Source organism: Megalops cyprinoides, chromosome 7, assembly GCF_013368585.1.
Source record: "Megalops cyprinoides isolate fMegCyp1 chromosome 7, fMegCyp1.pri, whole genome shotgun sequence".
Lineage (NCBI taxonomy): Eukaryota > Metazoa > Chordata > Actinopteri > Elopiformes > Megalopidae > Megalops > Megalops cyprinoides.
Genome location: NC_050589.1, coordinates 32595897 through 32615676, shown reverse-complemented (window position 1 = coordinate 32615676; position 19780 = coordinate 32595897). Strand labels below are relative to the sequence as shown.

At 42.3% G+C, this 19780-nt stretch overlaps 1 long non-coding RNA gene across 2 annotated transcripts; it reads left to right on the top strand.

Moving 5' to 3' along the window:
- The first annotated feature begins 219 nt into the window (after positions 1–219).
- On the top strand, positions 220–12478 carry LOC118780159. Of its 2 annotated transcripts, XR_005005068.1 has the most exons (4): positions 220–363; positions 1579–1659; positions 6385–6506; positions 11818–12478. It is a non-coding gene; the product is annotated as an uncharacterized LOC118780159 (long non-coding RNA). The 2 variants fall into 2 exon arrangements; XR_005005069.1 differs by lacking the exons at positions 6385–6506; positions 11818–12478 and adding an exon at positions 2530–3667.
- The last annotated feature ends 7302 nt before the right edge of the window (positions 12479–19780 follow it).

Genomic DNA, 19780 nt, shown 5'->3' with positions numbered 1-19780 from the left:
TGCTACTGTCTCTGCACGCGGGCTGTTACACCCCAGCTCACCTGACTCGTTCTTCAACTGGTCTAACAACCCCGCAGCAACAGCATGTCATTTGCTGAGGCAGAAAGCGTTGACATTTTTGTGACAGATGACAGATGTACAGTATCTCAGCCGGCATATCGTACAACGATTGTCCACACAGAGCCAATGCGCTCTTGTGTGGCTGCAATCAGATATACCAGCGTCAACGAGGGAACAGATCGACAAGCGACCAGGGCCTCTAGCGCAGAACATTTGAGTTCTAGTGACGCTGGGACTGAGGGCTGTCCTTCACCTGACTCCGGCATCGTGACCATGCAGCATGAGGACGAACTGGACAAACAGGTGAGCCTCACAGCCACAGCACTCCGTCTGGCTCTTTTCTCACCACCACTACAATACGACTGCGGGTCCACTTCAACAGACTGGCAGCAGTTCATGATGTTCTTCTGGATCCAGCTAGCAGAAAATCCTTCACATTTTAGCACACCTGAGAAATGAGGTGTATGGCCAACATTAGTAAAGGCAGACTATGTTCACGATGTGTACACTTGTAATGTTCACTGCATGGACTCTGCAACACTCGTTATCTTAGCATGTCTGATACAGAGTGTGTTTTATTGTTCCACTGACCTTCAGACACTTCTGATGAGCTTATGCATGCATGAAAAATTCAATACTTTAGGCAAAGTAATTCCTTATTAGCAGAGGTATCACTCAAGAGTCTGTCTGGCAGAAATTGTCAGTCAGGCATTTTCCTTATTTTACCGATTGTAATCTCCTGTATCAAACATAGAGACATGGATTTCCTACAATTAAACAAGGCTGATATTTCATGAACAAGCACTCTTTCATGTCTCACTTTGACCGACAGGGCTGTTTAGTTAGGTAGGTAGATAACATTAGCTAGCCATGTCAGCACTGTTGCACAGCATTTACAGCTTCTGGAATGTAACCATAAAAATGGGGTCAACGACCAAGTCAAAGTTCAACACATTTGAACTATACCAGGGGCAGTCAGGCAGTCATTCTAAAACAGAACTATTGCTTATGAGCATATAAGTGGGACATCAATGCAACCAATACACATACAGGAGGACAGAACATAAGCTGCCCCTCTGCCTCACTGATGCCAAGATCTCCCCACTTGCAAGACTATGAGGCATCTCAACATTTCTTCATGGATGTGGAGGATTTTACCTCATAACTGCTGTCTTACTCATAACTCATAACTTACTGTACAATAATTACTCAACCAAGCACATTGTCATGCATAAAGTCTTGCTTTATTTCTTTTAATGGAAAGAAAGAAGCCAGCTAACTGGCTGGATAAGCTTGCTAGCTAGTTACAGAGAATACATATTTTTCTGCTATTACTGCTACTGCTCATTTATTGCAAAAAATGTCTAGCCTCATGACAATCAGCCCTGTCATATTCAGAAATGACTCCATTTCTTTTATTCAAATGATTCTCACCTTTCACCCTGCATTGCTGGAATTTTAAGAGAGGGTGTGGTTAAAAAGTTGATGTCACAACATGCCGTCTGTCCTGTTTCACAGTCTTGTTGCTGGATGGACCTGTTTTGTTTTGGAGGAAGAGGTCACAGCTCACAGAAGGGTGCTTGGCAATAGGGACATCAGGTAGGCCATTAGAGAAGCAGACCTGGTGGGTATGCCTGCTGCATATCCTGACATGGACCATACTCAGTGGTACAAGAGAGTAGAGAGGCACATTGTGGTCAGCTGCAAATTTTGAAGATTGTGTGGATTTTGGTTATTTGAAACTAGGAGTCCAGGAGAGATTTGCTTTCTGGTACATATTTTTTTCCTAAGATGCTCCTTTCTTGTATTGTAAAAGTTGTTACGAGGGGCCATGCTGTAGGGCGCTTCGATCACCATATTGTCCATCATGAAAATCATTGAGTTTGAGAAGATTTGCGAAAGTAGCTGAAGTTTGCGAACTCTTTTTAGAAACATTAACATTTGTTTCACAAAATAGTATGTTTTTATGGTTTTTTAGGATGATGAAGAAGATGATGAAATAATAATAATAATAGTAATAAGCTGTCATAATAGTAACAGTAGGACTATCACTATATGCACAGGTTATCAGAATGACACATGATCAAAGTGAATGTGTCAATGTCACTTAAATGTCAAATGATTCAAAATTGTATCACCTCTCAATAATTGCATTATTTCTAAGTTGACAAGTAGAGTATTTCCTCTTATGAACAATAAAAAAGAAAAACTTTAGAAAGACTATATTGAAAATACAGGCCTCAAAGTAGAAACTCAAGTGCAACAAAAGTGAATACACCTGTGATCACTGACACACAAGTTAGAAAACCTGTGATCATTGAAACAAAATTGAGTACACCTGTGATTTCCAATTAGCCTAATTGCATGAACATGGTTATAAAATGGCCTGTGAACACCAGAACCTTTTCAATTTTGGACCTATGGGCTGTGTCTATCTGCATGTCTGCATCGTGGCTCCATATGGAAAAGAATTGCCAAAGGAATTGAAAAATCTGATTGTGAGACTTCACAAAGATGGAAAAGGATACAGGAAGATCGGTGACCAACTAAACATCAGTCGAAACACAGTTGCAGCAGTAATCAGGAGGTATAGAACAAGCCATAGTACCACTAATCAGAGCCGCAGTAGCCGTCCTCCTAAAATGACGCCACAGACAGTGCGCTACTTGTACAATGTAGCTCTGAAAAATGGAAGGGCAAGTGCTTCAGACTTGCCACAGGGGTTATCAATGGAAATCTGAGTTTCTGTGATAGCTCAGACAGTGCGAAGGACATTGCATAACGTTACCCTCTATGGACGGCGTCCAAGAAAAAAACCTTTGCTTGCTCTTCGGCACAAAACTGCAAGGATAAACTTTGCTAAAGAACATGAAAAGAAGCCTGATGAGTATTGGAAGCACATTCTTTGGTCAGATGAGTCCAAGATAAATTTGTTTGGCTCGGATGAGGTCCAGCATGTTTGGGGTGAACCTGGCCAGGACTACCACAATGAATGCATAGTCCCAACAGTGAAGCACGGAGGTGGGAGTGTGATGATATGGGGCTGCATGAGCGCAAAAAGTGTTGGGGAGATGACACTTATAGATGGCACCATGAATGCCTGTGGATATACCAAAATACTGGCTGACAAGATGACTCCCAGTCTCCAGAAGCTTGGCAGAAGAGGAATATTCCAGCATGATAACGATCCAAAGCACACTACCAAAATCACGCAAGAGTTTCTAAAGAAGACAAAAGTGAAGACTATGACTGTAGAAGAGGGCCACAGGTTTCTGTTTCTGTCTTTGTCTTTGTTTGCGCACCACCCCCGCCTCTCACAGGCACTTGTTTACAACTCGGTTGAAACCTGCCCAACTGGTTGTTGAACTGTAGAGAGAGAAGGGTGTGTGTGCATGTTAATTAAGATAGTGTGTCCTTGATTTCCATAGCCATTAATGCAGTCAAAGCCTGTATGTCCCATACAATGTTATCCCGGTGCAATGTACTTTGCAGCACTGCTTGAATGCCTGTTTGTATATTGCACATTCAATGTAACCATCAGTCCTGATTTATTCTCCCTGCTTACTCCTTGCAGGAAACCACACACATACAACACAAACCCTCACATCCACCCATTCCAAATCCCCAATAAACAACTGAACCCGGAACCTGACTCCTGTGTCCTGACCGACACCCCACTGTGACAGCAAATTAGCCTGAACCTAGTTACGGGTGAAACTGCCCCCTCAGTTTCAATGACCTGGCCAAGTATTTCGCCTACCTTGAATCCTATAGAGCACCTTTGGGGTATTTTAAAGAGAAAAGTAGAGCAACACAACCCCTCCAGCAAAGAGCAGCTGAAAAAAACAGATGTGCTGTTGTATACTGTATATAATTGACCAAACCAAGCACACAGACAGTGAAGACACACAGTTCTTTAAAAATGAGCCTTCCCCAATGTTCTCAGCTGATATTCGGAGAGGAGCATTTGTCACTGTCAGACCCGTTCCATGTCACGTACATACAGCATTCCCTCCAAGCCTTGGCATCCTGCCATGCAATGTATTCCTAAAGCATTTTCTGTTTGCACTTTTAATGGGCATGTTTTTCTCTCATGTTCTCTGGAATTTTCTGTTTATTCTACATTTGACCCGATACACTGAATTGCTCCCTTGCTACTGTGCAGACTAAACATTCCCATAGCCTTTCACAGAGTGACTCATTTCTAGTTTCACATGATTACTGTTTTTTTAATTGTTTGTCTGTGTTTTGTTTCCCACAAGGATCATTGTTAAGCACCTTCCGTCCAATTTGTAGCACTACATACATAACTCAGACTGCTTCCTAAATCTCACTGGGCTTCACCATCAATGACATGAGGGCAGCCACATCCACTTATTAGTGGAACAGAGGGAGACATGTGGTCAACTTATGGTCAGCACTTCAAAGCTCTCAGCACTCCATTGATAACCATATCATTGCTACACCAGGTCAAATGATAACATAGTGGGGTAGGCCTCAAAATACTTGGCAGGCAAAGGATGTCAATAAAAAACGGGATTTGTCTATTGGATGTTCACTGGTTGCTAATGAGGATGAACAGGAATATGCAATCACAGATTTACAGAGCAAGCCCTTCAAAGATTAGGGCAGTTCGAGGAAAAATGAGATGCAGGAAAAGTGTTAGGTTAGCTGTATAAACATTATACACTACCTTTTTAAAGACATTGCTGGTAAAACCACTGGGGCCCTTTGGTGAAAACAATTGAATCACACTGGCACAATATTTAAGTGTGAGTAAACAGCTGTCTCCACTTTATACTGATGTGCAACTCTTTTTTTCCTATGAAGGACTAATTAGTAAACAAATGTCCATCTCTAAACATTTTGAATAGTCAATGTCCATCTTCCTGAACTGGATTGTTTATTTGCATTACATTCTTCTGCATGCTGAGGCCCTCCATTTAAAAAAAAAAAATTTCCATCCCATAATTTCTGCAGTGGTTTTTCCTGAGGTCAGCGCAGGCCACCCTTTAGAGAGCCAGCATGCAGCAGGCTCCTCCTTACCGCTGAGCCCGGCGCTCGCTCCACCTGCAGCGCATTAACAGCGTGAAAGAAAGAGGGAACAGCAGAGCGCACAGAACCCCTCCACTTCAAATACCCGGCATTCCTCTCCAGCAGGGGCTTCAGACACGGGATTAGATCCAGAGCTCCGCTTGGGTGGAGCTTTTACCTCAGAGTTTTCGTCTTGTCATTTCGTTAAGTGCTCCGTTTCACCAAGAGCTTTTGTCCCTGCGCTCCTGTTACTACATTGCAAGTGTTACGTTTCCTTGTGAATTTCTCCAGCGATAAACATTTTAAGACCTCTTTCAGATTTCCTTCAACCTTTCACCTCCACCCTCCACCCACCAGCGTACATATATGCACATGTGTCCCAGAGCCCAGTATCCTCTGCCATACAAACCCGTGGGTGTGTTTTGCAATGCAGTGACTCATCACTTTCCAGGCCCTGCAACTGAAGTCAAAGGTGAGGTGTGTGGAAATAGCATGACTCAGGCCAGGGCTGCAGTGTGGACATGGCTCCTTGGCATTGTTCATCTCTGTACAGCCAGGAGGGCTGGGAATCAAAGAGACCCGAAGGAGCTAACCGTTTTGGCAGCTTTAATGCAGGAGTCAGTCTTAATCAGGGCTGGAGAACTAAGCTATGACTACAGCAAACAGTGTAGGACACAAATACAGGTTGTACAGCACATTATAATACACAAAAAATGCATAAACTTTCTAAACTTCCTCAGTCCTACCGAATGAATGTTCCCACTCTCCCTGTCTCACCGGCTTGCTGCTCTTTAAGCTGGACAAACACAGCTCAGTCTGGGTTGCCATGGGAACAGATCGCACACACAGGTATGCGGTATGTGGTTGCTGACGCTTGAACAGTGAAAGATTATGTAAACCTAGTTCACCAAATTATAAGGCCTCTAGCTATATGCCTCTCAAATTTTTGAGATCTCAATAAAGGAGACATCATAGATCACCTTAAAAACAGGTTTACAAGGACTTAGGAAGAGTGTAATTTTATGGTTTCAGTGATTGCGAACACCTGGGTGACCTCCAGAACTTGCTGACCTGTGGTTCCTTTTTTCAACAAATGGCCACTGGCTTTATGAGTAACTACTGAGTTATGCAGTCTTAATGGTTAGTGATTTGTAGAGGAGCATGCTGCTGCAGGAGTCTGTGGGGCTTGAGGGCTGAGAGTCGAGCCTGCATGATCTGAGACAGGATCAGCACTGTGAGAAGAGGGGGATTTCATAGATGGACAGCCACATCCATCATTTTTTTCCCCAGGTCTGAAGAGCTGCAGGCAATGGGGCCTCCTGCAGACACAACAAAACAAATTCATCAGTCATTTGTTTTCAGACAAGAAAGAGCCATGGAGGAGTGATCGCCTTGTGGAATCTGGGCAGCAGGTAACTACTGAGTTATGCAAACACACACACACACACACACACACACACAGAAACATCCAAGCATACAAGTTACGGTTTTACCACTGACACAATACACAAATACATAGGTACACGCACTGGCATTCACCCCTGAGCACAAATTACACACATTCCGCAGGAACAGCATGTGGTGTGTGTTACAGACTATCTGACAAGCAAAAATGTGCTGCTTGTAACTACAGGAGGCTTTATTTTAGTTGTCCTCTGGCTGAGGGCATGGGATAGATGTTTTATGTTCTGAAGGTCATATTTTATTCAGTCAGTGATTATTTACCATTTCCTTTGAAATATTTATGTGAACTTGATTCAATCCAATACAATTTTCCTGTCAACTTCTGTGGTGCAATTTTTTTCAAACTCACAATTACAATGCCAGGTCATTAAATGAAACTGCTAACACTCTCAAAATTGATTCTGGGTCAGTAGATTCGACATCCAATGTACTGCAGCGAGAGGGGTATTCTAAGGGTACTGTGTGTTTTGACTACATGTCTGGTTATTACTGCTCCAATTCCACTGTGTTCACAAAACAGCAAAAGTACTACAGTGACATAATCATCCAATCAGTGATAAAAGTCCTTGGTGACAAAAAGGTATATTGTTGGTTGGTGTTAAGACAAATAAATAAAAGACAGCAGCAGGAAAGACCAGCACAGCAAAATCTCTGCTTTACTCAACTTGAAAAATAACCCCAGATGGAAGAGCAGCTAAGATAAGGGAAAGCTAAAAAAAAAAAAATAATCTAGTGTTTCCACACTGTACTAGTACTATAAGACTTCATACTACAATATTAATTTGCTCAGTAGACAACCTAATCCTGGGAGTTTTTACTTAGCTTGCATTTTACCTACAGTCCATTGAAACACTTGAGTATTTACTGAAGCAATTCAGGATAAATACCTTACAATGGAAACATACCACCTGAGAATTCACCCTGCAACTTTACAGTAAAAAGTTTATTCATTTCTATTAATAACACCTGTATAATTCTATAGCATGGTAGGTCACGGTAGTGTTGTGATCACCATAAGGGTACCTATCAATACAACAGATAAATAGAACAAGCAAGAAGGAAGCAACTTGAAAAACCACCTAACACCCTGCAGTCTTTGTGGGCGTAACTCAAAATGCGAGGTAATCCAAAGCAATGGTCAAAAAAGCTCCCTTTGTTGTCGTCTCTTCCTGAAATGGAAAACCACAGGCTTATCTGGGCAGAGGAGTGCAGAGAGAAGATCGGGGTGATGGGGGTCAGGGGGCGTGGGCGTGAGCGTGAGTTAATGGGCCCTGCCCTCCGTGGGGCAGGCCTGTGTGGGACAGAATATGCAACCAGCATTCCCCTCTCTACCCCCCTCTCCCCCCACCCTTTGTTTACCTTAGCAGGCCACACTGGTCTTCCGCTGCTTCCGCCAAGCGCCCCCACCCATCACAAAAACATTCCTGCACGCTCTTATCTTGCCGGCCTGCATTGTTGTGGTCTGGACTGCAGAGTGGGTCTCCCCACCTGGAAAACACCCGCTCCTGTTTCCGAGAACACAGCATGGGGGGAGAAAACAAAGTCCTCCAAAATAATGCGCACTTCTGATAAACATTTACAGTAAACGGGGTGGGGTGGGGGGTGGGGGTTTGAGTGGTTGGGTGTGGCTGTCTTAGTGATAGATGCCAGTACTTGTCTAGCCTCTCTTAGACAAGTACCAGGACGCCATTTCCAATGGACCTCATGTATCATGGTGGCAGCCTTGTGCTTAACTGAGATAAGTATTTCCCCACCTTATGCCATGAGAAATGTGTACTGCATGCTGATTGAGCGGGTGAGACACATGCTGCTTTTGACAGCTCCGCTTTTTTGCATATATTATCTCAGATTAGGGCATGGTTGTCAATGGATTTGCTGTCAGGCCTGATCACCTGGAGGCTTGTCTTTGTCAGGTAGTGTTGCAGCAGTGCTGAGAGAAACCATCAGCCTCCAGCCCCTGTCAACAAGGACACATCCCTGACCCTGCCGATAATGGGGCCTGCACACTGGGTCGTAACACATCCTGGCTTTCAAGACTTTAAATGGACCGTGCACTTGACCTGTGTGCAGGTGTTGGCCAGCATTGTGATGTGGAAAACTCATAACCTGATTCACAGGAGAGACTGTGTGTTGACTGATGAATTAGGTGACAGGAGACACAACCAGTCAACAGATTCACTGATGTGGTTATGGCAATGGCGTAATGACAATTTCCATAACACCTCTTCATCCGAGAGGCTGATATCGTTTTACAATGAGAGAGCAAGTCAAACCATCCCCCAACAATACATAGCACACACCTGTAATGTTAATCAAGTACCAGTGGAACTAGAGTGGAGTAAAGCAGCTGCCACCACATTAAACATAATTAAGTGAAAACAATCAGCTGTTGATTGCTAATCACATAAAACAACTTAAAATAGCATTCTGAACAGCTATCAGTATAAGGGTAAGTTTTTAATGTGATCCATTTCATTTCAAATCCTGAATTTTTCACTTAATTCTGTCATGGGAAAGACAACTCAAGGCCTTATGATTTGTCTTCTAAAAGTTATATTTTTAATGTGTAGAAACTGTCCATGCTTTATTTTGTTTGAAGGGGGATCTTGGATTTATATTTATGTGACATTTATATTTATGTCAACATTTGTACTCATTTATGTATGCATGTACATATCCGGTGCTGTAGTATTAACATTGGTCTTTTGGTATTAAAACCAATATTATCTGTGGCATTGTCAAATGAGAATTGATATTTGAAGAGAAACTGATTGCTTTTGTCATATTGTTTTAGAGCTGAGACATACATAATAAGAAGCAGTTGACTCCCTCTTACTAGGAATGTGGTACAATCTAATAGATTATGAACCCAAGGTCAACAGTCCAGCAGGAGCTGAAGTCAGGCAAATACCAACCTGTCAGATGAAAAAACTAAATCCAACATTTAGTTCTACCATGTGGGAAAATTCAACCTTTTATTTTGTTCCAGAAATTTCCCCAGAACACAAGTTTAAATTAATGATAACAGAAATCATTACTCTATTAAACTGTGGCTGTTTTACACAAAAAGGGCAACCAAGAGAGACAGAAAGTTAAAGCAAGCTTTTGGTGAGAGAACATAAGAAAGAGAAAACTGAGATCGCCAAACAATTCCAATATGTTTTGTGTGGCAGAGTATCAGACACTGCAACCTTAAGCCACATACACAACTCTGAACAAAACAGGCCAAAAACAGGTTTGAGGTTAATTCAGTTTGCGAGGGGATCTTTTCAGCCAGGTTTCCTGTTTTCACATTGAATTTGCACAGCAGGCAGCTGGGAGGACAGACAGTTTGCAAACAGGGGCGCACGGCTTGTTGCCATACCAGATGATCACGCTGTGATACCTGGGTCGTCGTTCTTTCATGTTCAAGACTGACACAAAGCAGATCTATCTTGTTTCTGTTTGCCAGTGGGAAAGATCCTTTAGCTCTGACAGTGAAGCAGACAATGAGGACAATGAAAAGAACATGCTTTGGAACAATAAAAACAATTAACAATTAGGTTCCTTTTTACATAGCAGAGGAATATTATTTCAGCTGTCTCGCTTTTCCAAAATATTAAATTCCGGTGAAGAACAAGGCAGGACCTTGTCAAGATGCAGCAAGATATGGTTTTCCTGACTGTACAAGGCGTTCCTGCCTTTGGACGAGTTGGCCTATGGCCTCCCCTTCCTCAAATATGACCAAAAAAGGGGACTTGCTGCTACTGGGATGCAGACAGTCTCCACACCCACTCATTCGCATGGAGGAAAACTAACAAAGTATTTGCAGGTCACAGGGGAAAAATGTTGCACAACGCTGTTTGATATCAGAGTAAATCCCCAGAAAGGGGCATGCCAAAACTGCCATGGTCAGAGAAGGGATGGCTCACGAGTGCCTCCCTGTGTCTGCCCGTCCTGGAGTGACTCCCCCCTCGACTAAGGCTAGTTTGGGGGGTGGGCGGAGACCTACCCTCTGCTGGTTTGTGAGAGAAGAGAAAAAAGGTGGCAAACACATTTTCTGGAACCATCAAAGCTGTGGGTTTGCTCTGAGCTTCATTCAGCCTGGTGCATTATGGGAAACGCAGCTGCCAGTGAGGGGGGAGAACATCAGGCTTTGGCAACACTCTTTGTAATCTTTAGCAGGAAATGCTCTGTCTGTTGTCAATTATCAAGAAGATTATTTGGGCTGGGTTTCACTAAAGCGACTGCAGTTTCTTTATGTGTGATTCATAGCATGCTGGCCGGTGTACAAGTAGAGCAGGGTATCTGATCTTTTGCACTGTTCTGGCATGTGTGTGTGTCTGGAAACCAGTCTGGGTAAAGGGGAACCAAGGTGAGCCAGTCAGGAAACCTTAGTGTGGATCTCTTTGTGAGATTAATATAATCTTTGTGTTGTTAATATAATCTCACACACATACCATCATACACACATGCATGTATACACTCATGAAATAAGGATTTGTTTAATGGCTCTTTAGCATACGCACACACATAAGGTATGAAAAGACATTTAACCCCCCCCCCAAATACACACACACACAGAATTGAATTAACAGCATTAAGATACCCACAACCACAGTAGACAGAGCTGCACAGATGTTCACTCAAGTGGACACGGAGAGACACACCCAAACACACTGATACCAGAGCTCAGGTCTCACCAGTGGCCAGGCCCACTTAGTCACATGAGAGTGGAAGGTGTCAAATTTCTTTTAAAAGCTAGCATGCCAACTATTGTTAAAATCAGAAAGGAAAATTACTCTTTGGAGAAATGTTGAGGCAGTGCTTGCTGTTTAAAGTACAGTATTTTATCTGTGTTTTGTCATATGATTTGCCAACTCATGCTTGCATCCTGTCGCTTATTATAGCCATTTGTTATTGCCTGCTATACAAGCCAGCTCTACTGAGCTGTCTTTGCTGCCAATATTTAGACTCTCTCCACTCATCCCAGCATAGTGTAAGCAAAGCTCGGTGAACGGCAGACTACCAGAAAATAATGTGAAGCCTAACTTCAGCCAGAATTGCCAAAAGTGCTTACCTCACCACTTGAGAAAGAAGAGACTAAAGATTGGAGGTGGGGTGTAGACATAAAAACGTCAGGAATGGAAAACAGATTTTAGCATTTTAGCTGGCCAATCTGAGGACTTATTAAACACAAATAATTCATGCTGTGAGTAACAAAAGATCTGGCCCTTCTCCAAGAATAACTGCTTGCTTCTCTGCTTATTTCCTCTGTAGACTGCCTGCCATCTTATGAAAGAACTACGATACTGCTCGGTCTCCCCTGATTGGACGGGCCTTGCGGTGGACGGGAGTGGCCTTGTGTGGCTTTGTGAAAGGAAATGCCATAGAAACAGCTGGGATGCTCGCCAACTTTTTTTCTTCATTGCTCATGGTCCTAGTTCCACCTGGCTCTGGTTTCTGTAAATTTAAAATGAGCCATTGGTGCATTTAAAAAATATAATAAAAGTCCCACTGCCACAGACAGAATGCTCTACCCCACTCCTGAGTTGCTATGACAAAAGCTTATGTTTATGTCTGTATCCACTGCTTTCCAAAATACCCTCACCTAAAGCAAAGTGGAGCAATCTGGTTCTCACTTGCAGCTATGCTGAGAGCAATGAGAACACACATTTAACGACTGTAATTTCCACATTACAAAACCTCTCTCCAAGTAAAAAAGTATGAAGAGGGTGGGAGTTAAGGGAAGGTGAAGAATGGCATACAGATGGTGTGGAGAGAGGACATCAGAGGACATCATATTTTAAACCACAATGCCTTCCTTTGAAACCAGCAAGTTCAGAAATAGCATGTAAATGCCACATCCAACTAGAAATCCCCATGGATACATAACACAGTGTTTAAGAATCCCTCTGAAGACAGCCTAAATCACTGTCTCCCAAGGCCTAAATGTAATGGACACTGTGTGTGTGGGTGGGGGGCGGGCGGGTGGTATTGAGAGTTGGTGTAGAAGGCCTGGTATTTGCAGAAAATCTTCCCCTTCTGATCTCCAACTTCAATAAATCTGCTGTTTTTCCAGGTTCCCCTTCCATGCATACTCTTGCCAAATCCTACCATCTCTCTCTCTCTTCTCCCTCTCTTGTTCTTGCTCACTCACTCACTCATGCTCCTTGATTGAAAACCCCAAGGGCACAAGAAAGGAGTTCAGCAAGAAACGCAAGAAAATGCTGAGAATTCATCTGGGAGCAGTTAAACGACCTTATCTAATCACTGCTTACACAAAACATGACCTGCACAAACAGGGGTCCAGGTGTATGATTCCCACTGAAGAGAAACTCTTTAAACCCTATAATCCATTATGCGGCAGAGAGATGCACTCCCTCACCACGCGTATTTGCTTGTTCTCCTGATGTGTTGACACTGGAGACAAGATGACACCCTCTCCGTGGTCCCAACAAGTTAAGGACAACAGGGAGCAGCCTCCATAAGGCTTATAAAAACACATGGCATATATACACACGAAGGTCTGTTCGAGGTTGGATGAGTCATGGGTTGTCAGCGCTAACGATGGAAGTGAACTGGATTTATCTTTAAGCATCCAGGAGGTATTATCCCAGTGGTGGAGCTGCGGTCGGGACACAGTGCCTGCCGGTTACCTCACACAGAGCAAACACCCATTATCGCAAGTATATACCACGCTCTCACGCACCCTCTACCAAAAGCCACTTTATCATCCTGATGACATCATACTCACTTCACAAACTTTCACCCCAGCAGGAGATGATGATCTCAATGTGAACGTGGGGCACCTGAGATTTAGGCATCTTTTGTGGGCTGCTCCCATTCAACACCCAGTTGAGATCTACTCATAGTCTGAACTGTTACTTGATAGATGCGGTGCGGCATCTGTTATAAGCAGAAAAAGGGAGAAAAGAGCAAAGCAAAACCACCACTGCCCCACCCTAATTAGCATAGCAGTCATGTGTCCGCCCAGTGTTGATGCACATGCATAGCAGTAAGCCCCCATAAGTAATCATAACATTGGCTGTAAACCACCGGCAATTTTATTGTCACGTTCTGAGATAATTATTATGAATGAGAATGAAGCCTGGCTAAATCACACATTCACACCTGTGTCAGGGCAGGCGTTGGCTCAACACCTCCAGAGTTTCCATGATGTCATTCTAATGCACGCTCCCAAAGATGAGATCAGGGGGGAGATTTTAAGCCTTACTGTGGGAAAAATGGCAGTCCAGAGGGGAAATGCAATTATGTTCTTGTGGTGCTTGGTACCTGGTGGTTTACCTCTTGGATTATCGCTATCATTACTAAACCGTAGCCAGGGATTTTGATTAGCTCTAGAAAAAGCTCTCCTCTTTAAAAACATTGTCTGTTTTTTTTTTTCCCACTCAGCACTTGTTACAACTAATTACTGCCTTAACAGGGTCAAACTTAAATCACTCCACCTGGTTTTGATATCATTGGTCCTTTAAAGCGAGTTGGAAAACCTGGAATGTGAACTTCCAGGTCCTGGACTGTGTACCCCTGATCTAAATCAGTGTTTTCCAATCCTACTCCTGGAGGCACACTGTCCTGCATATCTATCCTTGCTCTACCTATCCGACTGAACTCACCAGTGGCACTTTTGATTAGCTGATCACACCTGATTTAATCAAGCAGCAACAGTGTGCCTCCTGGAGTAGGATTGGGAAACACTGATCTAAATCATGCCAGCATGACTGCGATGTTATGAGTAAAGCACCTAGCCCAGACTCTTGTAAAGAGCTCTTGTAAATACAGATGCATTACGATAGCGCCCCAGCTAAAACACCTCTCAGCTTGAAAAGGCACATTTACAATGTGTTTATGGAGCTGTTAAATAATCTACAATAAGCATGGCAACATTAAATCGCACATTCAACCTCCAGTGAGCTGCATTCTTCTTTTGTACACAAATGAAAATCTTCAACTTCACTTTGAAAAAGGAGTGTTCCGCAAGAATGTTTCTGAAGATAAAAAGACAAGGCATCTCAGAACAGCCGACATCTGTAAACCCTCATCTGTCTTGGTCATATGCCAGACAGGAATTCTTTGATGGGGAGTGAGCAGTATAACAAAGCATTTATTGTAATATACATCATTGTCTCACACCTCAGTGCTTAAAGATGGACTGTTTTTAACTGTATATTTTCCTTTATCATAATAAATTACATGAAAGTAATTCACCGTCTGTTTGCTCTCTTGGCAGTGTTTGCCTGGGAAGGCTTAAGGAGTGTCTTGGGGGCCTCGTCTGACCACACAGTTTGCCTGCGTGTCTTTTGCAATGTTTGCCATTCTGTCTTTTGCAGCATTGACGGGGAGATGTTACAGCAAATACTGTAACTTGCCTGAAATCAAATATTGCAGCACAGCCATGACACTCAAGATACCATCAGAACATTCCATGGAAAAAAAAAATGTTATTTCCTCTCCTTCGAGTTGTAAATTGCTCCAAGCACCATAGGGATCCTTCCTATAGAACTTTCTTACATAATGAGCAACTTCCCCATAAGGGGTCACTAATATGCTGGGCTGTGACCTGATCTTAGAGCAGCCTCACTTCCTTTGCAAGAAGCAAAATGAGTTTTACTCATTTAAAAATATGTAAAACATCATCTTCACTTACTTCTATGGGGCTGGTCAAACACTTTCTGACTGAAAACTATGCAGCTGATACAGTGTGGATTGCACATCAGAACACAGTGATAATGTCATTATCTATACTTCCAGGTCCTGGATTGCGTACCCCTGATCTAAAACATGACAGCATGATAGCAATGTTATGAGTAAAGCACCTAGCCCAGACTCTTGTGAAGAGCTCCTGTAAAAAACAGATGCATTACGACAGCACCTAAAAAATCTATAAATATTGTTGTAAGGCTACTGACTGTTCAAGAGCTATTCAACAGCACTTAACCCATGATGCACAAAATATGACAACATGCCCTGTTAATGAAGTGGTACCATGGCTCAGGGGGTTATTTGTCACGTCAAGAAAAAATACAGGCCATTTAATATGCAAGAATCCATATAACAAATTAAGATTTTTCCTGTACAGAGTTTTAGATGTGTACACTGCTCCAGAATCTGTGACCAACTAATAACACTCACGCAACAAAAATAAGCAGCATCTTCCTCTCATAAGTCCCTAAGCTCTCACAGGAAAAAACAACAACACTGCAGACTCATTGGAAAATTCCAGAGAGATTTGTCAGCGATGACAAATCCCTGGACAGAAAACCTATTTGCTCGTTTCAGGTTCAGGGGCAACACTCAAGTGACATTCACATTACGGTAGCAGAGGCTGAGTGGGCAAAGAACAAAGCTCAAACATAGAATTAGTCGGAAGTGGCAGGCCTGAGCTGAACGGAACAGTAGTGTGCGTCACCCTTCATTGTACCTCAGAATCCACAGAGTCAATGGTTATTGCCGCTGCAGCAGCTGTTGATAAGTAGTGTGCCTCACAGCAGATCACCTCCCTCGTTTTAAGGGATTTAAAACTACAGTAAGCATATCTGGCTTCCTCGGCCAGCTCGTTAATAGTATCTTGGCCTCCGACATTTCCTCCTGTTGTTTATCAAGTCTGCCCGACGGGCTTCCCTTAAACAGCGCTGTCCGTGTTAAATGCGACGGAGTGCTGGCAGAACACAAAGTGCACACAAGGCAAATTCAGACGCAGTAACACTGAGTGTGCTTGCCCAGATCGGGCTCCTGGGGAACACCAGGTGTTGGCTGTTTTGTCACTAAGCACACACAGTGCAGTCAGCACAAAATTTACTGGTGTGCTGATTTGCTCCAAAGCCAAACCAGGCACTAATTTGACCAACTGACATGCAGAGTACGGGTGAGTGTTTCTTCTCGGGAAAATTAAATGACTTTACACTAATATTCAGACAAATTAAGAGAGGGAAACTCTCAGAACTGCACTTTTAAAACATTTGCTGCACTAATGTAACACTAGTGTGATCTGTCTTATCGTTGTAATTACCACCTGCAGCTATATGCAAAGACTAAGTGAGATGAACTTTAATGAACACTGGACTAGATTGCTTCATGTTATCATCTTTTCTGTTCTGCATACCACCATGTGCTCTCATGGTATTTCTATTGGCCAACAGTTGTTGCCAGGCTGGTTTAATTACCTTTTTAAGCCTGTTCCATCACATTATGTTACATCATTTAGCAGACGCTCTTATCCAGAGTGACTTCCAAATAAGTGCATCACTATGCCGAGTAGTTATCGAGAAGTCTTACAAGAGGTCAGTATGATACTGAGTTAGGTGTTAAACTAACTGTTCCCAAGTATTATGGCCAAGGTCTCTCATCTGGAAGCTACATCCCTCACAGACAAGCTAGAGAATATTCAACACTCTTTAAGAAACTTTTACTTTCTATGTACATACATACACTGTGTATCTTTTTAATATATAGGTATATGAGAAATTCCTATTCCATTTAATAGCCCAGTTCAGCTCCAACAGCTGCATAAGCAACATATCTCCAGAATAAATCACAAAATAAATATGTGTGAGGAGATAGAGAGCCCCTACTTAAGCATGATTTCAGATTTATTTCAGAAATAAGGTAGGAATCAGTAGGAATAATCTCTATCAGCCTGACACATATCATTTATAACTGTTCTATGGACAGTGTTATGTGTACTATAGGATGCAATACAGTATGTACAATGCTATACTAAATACACTGAAAATTGTGCTCTGTGTATGTGTAGCTCTTTCTTTTATTTTTGACTTTCTTTTCTGCTTTGTCTTATCTTCTTTTGGGTATTCTATTCTATGTGTAATCTGTTGTGTCACAGCATTGTTCATTAACACCACCCAAAAAATTATCGGCTGCCCTCTGCCCTCCCTGGCCAACATATCCAGATCCTGCTGCCTCAGTAAAATTAAGGCCATCACAGGAGACCCCTCACATCCCGCCTATCACCTGTTTGACCTGTTTCCCTCTGGACGGCGCTTCAGGTCAATCAAGTCCCACACCACCAGACTAACTAATAGCTTCTTCCCCTGGGCCATACGGACTGCTAACAAACACTGACCCCCCCCCCAAACCTTTACCTCAATACAACTGTACAATTCCACTGTCAATGACAATAAAGTCTGTTCTGATTCTGATTCTGATTCGTGGTAGTATGTATATACACCTTTTAAAGCAATAATGATAACAATAATGTTCCAGTTTAATTTGATTCTAGTCTTTCTATAAGTATTATAAGCATTAAAATTGCAACTTTCCCATGTTCAACATAGGTACTAACCACAAAGATTAACTTAATACTTCCTGCAGGTTTATCAAATAGTTTGAGTATATAAGACGTAAAAGCAAGCAGAGGAATTCCTTGATAACCTGTATTGGGGCTGATGCATGTACGGGAGATACATTTTTGGTAGTTTTCTTACAATCCCGCTGTATTAGCTGTAGGTTTCACAGGAGTCAGTAGATTGCATTACTTTGACTTTGACTACCCAAGCCACAGCTATTGCGTGATGTAAATCATCTGCACTTGTGAGTTCAAGGCTATGGAGTTTATCAGCTTGGGAAGAATTTCCGTTGTCAAAACATTGGTGGGCGTGAATTTTTTCCAGAACTTGGTCTCCATGACAATACAGAAGCATGCACGGAGGAGTAGAACTTTGCCTCCCTTTAACTCTGGCCATCACTACTAGTTTGCAGGATATAACCTTACTATAAATCATCATGACTAGATTGACATAATGCTAGCATTAGGAATTACATTACTTTCTTTTAGCAGATTCTCTTTTCCAGAGTGACTTCCAGCACAAGAGAATAGAAGTCTATCAATTAAAGTTAAATGAGCAACAGTGTCACACCAGGCTAACAATACTCCCAGACCAGTGAATACATGTACAACACCATTCAAGCACTAAAACAAGTTAAGCGAAACTAGACAGCCTAGCAAACTATGGAGAGCCATTATGTACATACACTACCATATATCTCAATGTCACTAAACCAATATCCATAACACATAGTGATATTACAAGTAAATAAGTGGCAAATAAGACTAGTGCAAGTAGCTAGTACAATAGACTAGTACAACATGCAATACTAGAACAATATATTTGCAAAGTGTCTCTGCAAATAAGACAGAAAATTCTAGGCTGCATTTAACAAACCATCCACAGCTCAGACAGCCAATGCAGTCAACTAACAAAATAAATGAATGAGGTGATTAAAAAATGAAGCCAATACTGGGAAGTGCAACTGATTTGCAAAAGACTGACAAATCAGACTAAAGCATTGGCCTTCCAAGAACCTCTCATTTATTTGTTGATTAAATCAGACACTAGCCTATTGTCTATTATTGTACACAAATGTCAATTTGTGGTTGATGAGCAAACACAAACATGGCTTTAACATGTTGTTGAATAAGAGATGTAATTTCCAGAATAGTATTTCAGAGCAGGCTACACAATAGAAAGACTGCACTCTAGTGGAACCCTAATGAACTACAGTAATTGAAGTTCAGTCACTTCTCCAGGCGTGAAATGTTTTGAGAAAGACATGTATCATTTAAATGTTGGCAGAATGTATTGTTAGGAATGGGGCCTTTTTCTCTCCTGCCATGCCATGCCATGGCGGCATTACAACATTTTCACTTGGTCCAGATATTTAAAAGAGACAGCCATTGACTGGTTTCAAGCCCAATCCAAGTCACAATACCCTTGTTGAGAGATGCAACCACTATTGTATCATCATGAAAAACAAGAAAAAATAATAAATATTTAAAAATGAGGCCAAGGGGTTACTAATGGAAAATAATAATGAACTAAGGACTGAGCCTTGGGGTACCCCTATAAAGAAGGATAAAGGCAAAAGGAGGCATCAAAAACAATACCTGTGGGGAATTCCAAAACAACCCCTGCTTACCACGGCTCATCACGTTGATGTGCAGAAGTTCAGCCCACAACAGGAGGGTATCTTTTGAAGAGTGGTCTCATCAAAAGGCAGAGGATTTACAGACAGTAAGTTCTTTAGTCAGACTTAACCAGTAAATTCAAAATGGGTTTTATACTGTGTAACTACTAATGTCTGAGGTTCACAGGAGATACAGTCAGATTTTTGACTGTTCAAGTCTGACTTTGTAAGACGTTTGCCATTAAATATGTGTCCTGGACCCCCTTTCTGGCCCAACCATTGTTCCTTACCATCAACCTCT